Source organism: Apium graveolens, chromosome 7, assembly GCF_009905375.1.
Source record: "Apium graveolens cultivar Ventura chromosome 7, ASM990537v1, whole genome shotgun sequence".
NCBI classification, from domain to species: domain Eukaryota; kingdom Viridiplantae; phylum Streptophyta; class Magnoliopsida; order Apiales; family Apiaceae; genus Apium; species Apium graveolens.
In genome coordinates this window covers 73,761,632-73,767,296 of record NC_133653.1, presented here as the reverse complement: position 1 = coordinate 73,767,296, position 5,665 = coordinate 73,761,632, and the positions used below count along the sequence as shown (strand labels likewise).

The window sequence follows — 5,665 nt, the reverse complement described above, 5'->3', positions numbered from 1 at the left end:
ATTACGGACGAGCCTTGAGCCTTCGTGGTTGGGCCTCATAGTTGGACATTCCTAAAGCTAGCGGAAGACGGACTTTGGATGGGCTTCTACTGGACCTAGGAATAAGAAGTCTAAGTCCATTAGATTTCTTGTTCTACGAGAACTACGTTAGGCTTGATCCCTATATAAAGGGTACTAGGCACATTGAGAGGGTAAGAAGTTGAGAGCTGATAAGAGAGCAACCACTTACTCTGATCAATCTCAGCCTAAAACAACCATAAACCACCACACACCGCATGATTTTTCGGCAAAGAACCACCATCACATATCTTAGTTCCGGCGAGAAACCTCAATCTTTGTTATTACCAGATTCCTCCGTCAACAAATTGGTGCTAGAAGGAGGGGAGCTAATTAAGGTCGTAATCTTACGAGGAAAAGATGTCTTATAATCATGATGGGAGTTCTTATGATGGAAGTGACAGCAGATCTGAAGGAGAAGGCAGGAGACGCTACACTCGCCATGAACCTTACGTTCCCAAAAACATGGCGGATCCACCGAGAGCTCCGGATGTGGGGGGGAGACCCCCAGTTCTCATCAGCAACGCTGATATCTTGGAGCAGTTGTATCGCATGGGGGATACTCTTAACAGTTTTCACTCAAGACTGAACATGGTGGAGCGTCGGAGGACGAGGAGAGGTCGTCGTTTTCCCCGTCACGGTCATGCCTTGGGGAAAGCCCCTGTAGTTGAAGGAGATACCCAGGGCAGCGGGGAAAACCCGCGAATCACTCCGTGGCGCTGGGAATATTATGATGATGTCAGGCCTATTGTGGAGCTTGCTGATGAGGACACTGATGGTAGGGAAATGCCTCGCCTTGGTACCCAGGTGGTGCCACACCCACATAAGTCTGGGCATACGATGGACGAGCGTCGTCGTGCGGAAAACACTCAAAATCAAGATGAGGAAGGAAGGGATCTTTCAACCTTGAAAAGGAGGCTTGGCATAAGGTTGGAAGACGACGATTTGAGGATGTTGCTGGTAGAATGGCAAAGGGAAGGAAACGCCGGAGAAGCGAGGCCCCGTGACCAAACGCGTGTGCCCCCTGCATTCCAAAGGGATGACAGGGAGCGGCACCGCGAGCACGAGCGTGCCCCTCCGCGAGGAAGGCCCGGGAATTACTACCAAGGATATCAGAGGAATGGGCGAGGAAGGTTGGGATACCAACACGGAAGAGCACTCTTCAATGGTAGGAGAGGTGGAGCACCCTCCGCTGGAGAAGCCCCTGCCGTTATTCCCGTAGCTTCCCACAGTGCTACTGGTAATGAGTCCAGGGCGCGTTCTCATGACCGGGACGGCGGGCGAATTCAAGTAAGAATGCAAAATAACGATGAAATTCTGCAACGCGATCAAGAAAAACCTCGCATTCGGGAAAATGTTCAAAACCGAGATGGTAACATGCCACAGTCGCAGCCTCAGGGCGAGGGGCGGCGAGATCCACCGCCACACCCGGGGGGTAATCAAGGGGAATTGCAGCATGTCGCTGAGCAACCCCAACATCTTAATGTTCAAACCATTCTGGGAATAGGGACGTTTAACGTGAACGATCTGAAGAGATTGCTCAACCATCTTGAGGGAGGAAGGGTGACAGCAACTGTGCAGGCTCCTTCCCCTTTTGCTGCTGTTGTGAGGGAGGCGTAATTGCCTGCAGGATACAGGAACACGACCAATGACTTGCGTTTTAATGGGAACTCTGATCCCGTGGAATTCCTGGGGCGCTTTAATATTGAAATGGATGTATATCAAGTACCTGATTTGGCTCGATGCCGTCTCCTGGCGGCCACTTTTAGAGAAGGCGCTCAGCACTGGTTCAAAAACTTGGTCCAGGTGTGATCACATCCTGGGAGCAGATGAAAACTTTATTTTTGACTCAATTTTAAGCCGCAGTGAAGTACACACCACCTGTTACCACACTGGCTAATGTAAAACAGAAGGAAGGAGAAAGTTTAACCTCATACTTCAAAAGGTTTAATGCAGAATCCACTTTGGTGAGGGGTGCAACTGATGAGACACTAAAAATACTTCTTATAGCTGGACTGCATGTGGGAACGGATTTCTGGAAGCACCTGCAAGGGAAACCCTGTGTCACTAGCTGATGTGCTTGCGCAGACGGAATCATTCAAAGCAATTGAACAGTCGCTTGCAGAAACAAAAAAGAATGACAACACACATAACTCCAAGGGGCGATCCAAGAGAAGGGATAGATCCTTGAGCCCAGATTTTCGGCAGAATGCCAGAAGCCCCAATAGAGTAAACACCGTGAACACGCGGAGAGAATGGAGCCCGCCATCGAACTACGAGAGGAGGGTCAGCAATTATACGCCGCTGGCGGCGTCCATTGATCATATCTTTGAGGTAAATAAGGATAGAGGAATCTTCAAGAAACCCGAACGTCTAACTTCATGGCAGAGCAGAGACAAAAAGAAGTACTGTGACTACCACGAGTCTACCGGCCATGACACCCATGAGTGTCATCACCTGAGAGATGAAATTGAGGAATTGATCAAAGTTGGATATCTGGGAGAATGGATTGACAAGGTGAAGCGATGCAGGGGAATCGATGACAAGGGTAAGGATGAAAGACAGCCCCCGCGGGCGGAAGATGTTGAAAAAACAGCAGAAGTTAAGTTTCAGAGGGCTGGCAGTATCAGGGCGATTTTTGGAGGTCACCCTTTTGTTGGGGATAGTAATCGAGCATTGGAAAGAAACGCGAGAGAGGCGCGACATCCGCCGTTCACCAACATTCATAGCTTGGAAGACAGACCTCCGAAGAGCTTTAAGGGAGAGTCCGCTGATATTACGTTAAAGGAAAAAGAATCAAGGTGGGTACATCATCCCCAAAATGATGCGCTGGTGATTACCATGCTTATTGGGGAAATGAATGTACATCGAGTCTTCTTGGATAATGGGAGTTCTACGAACATCTTGTACTACAACACTTACAAAAAACTGGGTTTCCCGGATAGCGATATGTATTTTGAAGATGCGCACGTCTATGGCTTTACTGGGGAAGCAATGAGAGTTATGGGTTCGGTCAGGCTTCCCGTCACGCTCGGGGAAGGAGCTTTGTCAGTTACTCAAATGATAGACTTCAAAGTGCTGGATCAGGATTCCGCGCATAATGTATTGGTCAGAAGACCTTGGTTGCTGATAAGTGGCATTTTATACCACTTAGAACGTCTTAAAATGGCTTAAATTGGTGTCTTGAATTCAAGTATTTTGTGTATTTGATGCGTTTTTCTAGTGTTTATGCATTTCAGGGTATTAGTTGCATTTCGGGGGAGGAATCATCAAGAATAAGCCTTGGCATGTGTTCACCATTGCGAGAGGAAAGGAATGGGCAGATTACGGCGAAGAAACGGAGCAAACCTGGATTTTTTCCAGTAGAGGCCTGCGCGCCCGCGCAGCAATGCTGAGCGGCCGCGCAGCAACCTGCGCGCCCGCGCAGCTATGCTGAGCGGCCACGCAGGGTCGGGGAAAAAGATAAATTATTTTAGACTTCTACTTCTGTTTGGCTTCCAACTTCTATGTAATCTGAGTTTTATGGGACTATTATATAGGTAGATTTGAGACATTTTCACGGAGAGTATTAAGGGGATTATGTTTTAGATTGTGTTTTACGCAAGAAGCGAAGGAGATAAAGAAGAAGATCGATTTAGCACACCGCAACGAAGAGGGAGCATATATTCTTGTGATTCTTGTTTCGTTGTAACGTTGGATGCTAGTTTTCTTGCTTTGACTTATTTACTCTTGTGACGTACTCTGTTTTAATATAATTAGTTTAGTTATTATTTGCTTGTGTTTGTTTATCATGATTTCATATGAACCCATGATGGCGATAAGTTCTATTATGGGCTAATCCTGATCATGGGGTTGCAACGGATTTATTATGGAATTCTTTAGTTAATTGTTTAATACTTTAGTGTGTGATAATTGCATGATATCTAGTATTGGTTGTGCGTATTCGTCTTATGTGCGTCGCGAACATATAAGATAGGGTGTTAATCTCTTGTGAAGCGACGGTGGATCTTGAGATTTAGAACTTGCCATGCTAGCATAGGTTCATGTACGTTGTGCATGATTAGTGGGTAACTCTAACAGTTTTATTTGCTCTATGTAATCAAAAATGAATAACTTGTGCTTAAATCGTTGTGTTGTCAATTTCTGTAGACATATAGGAACTCAACATAATTGATGACTATTCAACTTCTATCTTAATTGTGGATGCTTGGTAGAATGGTATTAGTACAATGAAAGTTGGCTTTTATCAGTTTCGTGTTATTCGATTAATATCATCACTGTCACATGCTAAAGGTAATAACAATGGCTATAGAAGGAAGTAATAATGAAGTTGTGATCTCATGAGTGTTTTATTATTGATAAATTGAAGTGTTAGTTAAGTGGTTAATTAAGTAGTTAATTATAGTTAATATTTAATCAACAATTTTAAGTGTTATTATCTTAACATTGAGAAGTAATCATACATTGATGAGTGAGTTTAATTAGACAATAATTTAGTCTGATTCTCTGAGGGAACGAACTAGAAAGTATTCTATATTACTTGCGAACGCGTATACTTGCGTGAATATTAGCGCGTATTTTCGCCCTAACAAGTTTTTGGCGCCGTTGCCGGGGACTCGACGTATTTGTTTAGTTTATGTACTTACCATCATTGGTCATTAGGACTCAGTGATTAGGACGTAGTAGTTACTTACTCTTTTTGGTTGTGTTTCAGGTACTTTAGCAAGCGTTTATGCAAACTCGTTCTCGTGCTCGCAAGAGGACTTTAGATACAGCTGAGGAGACAGACGAAGTTCTTGATATTCCGGAGACGGTAGATTTTGAGGATTCGGATTCAGGAACTGAGCAGAAAGAACCAGTAAACATGGGAGATTGTATTGTTCAAGCTGATCCAGCTCTTATGGATTTTTCTCGGCCTAAAATTGATGACATTCAGTCAAGCATCCTTCATCCGGCTATTCAAGCTAACACCTTTGAAATCAAGCCGGGCACTATTCAGATGGTGCAGAATTCTGTTTCTTTTGGAGGAGCGGCAACTGAAGACCCCAACATGCACATAAGGAATTTTGTCGAGATCTGCAGCACTTTTAAGTATAATGGCGTGACTGATGAGGCTATCAAGTTGAGGCTTTTCCCATTCTCACTGAGGGATAAGGCTAAAGACTGGTTACATTCTGAACCAGCTGGGTCCATCACTACATGGCAAGATCTTGCGCAAAAGTTTCTGGTGAAGTTTTATCCAATGGCAAAGACTGCTGCTATGAGGAGTGCTCTTACTCAGTTTGCGCAGCAACCTACAGAATCTATGTGCGAGGCTTGGGAACGCTATAAGGAAATATTGAGAAAATGTCCACATCATGGAATGCCGGATTGGATGGTGATCACTGGTTTCTATAATGGTTTGGGGGCCCAATCTCGGCCCATGCTCGATGCAGCAGCTGGAGGTGCCTTATGGGCTAAAAGCTATACTGAGGCGTATAATCTTATCGAGACGATGGCTACAAATGAGCATCAAAACCCAACTCAGAGGATGACGTCAGGCAAGGTAGCAGGTATTCTGGAAGTTGATGCAGCCACCGCTATTGCAGCCCAGCTCCAAGCGCTATCA

General features: G+C 45.1%; 1 non-coding gene across 1 annotated transcript; it reads right to left on the bottom strand.

Annotated features, from left to right (window-relative positions):
* Positions 1 to 5,314: 5,314 nt before the first annotated feature.
* On the bottom strand, positions 5,315 to 5,421 carry LOC141675689 (small nucleolar RNA R71). The gene has a single exon (XR_012556330.1). It is a non-coding gene; the product is annotated as a small nucleolar RNA R71 (small nucleolar RNA).
* Positions 5,422 to 5,665: the final 244 nt, after the last annotated feature.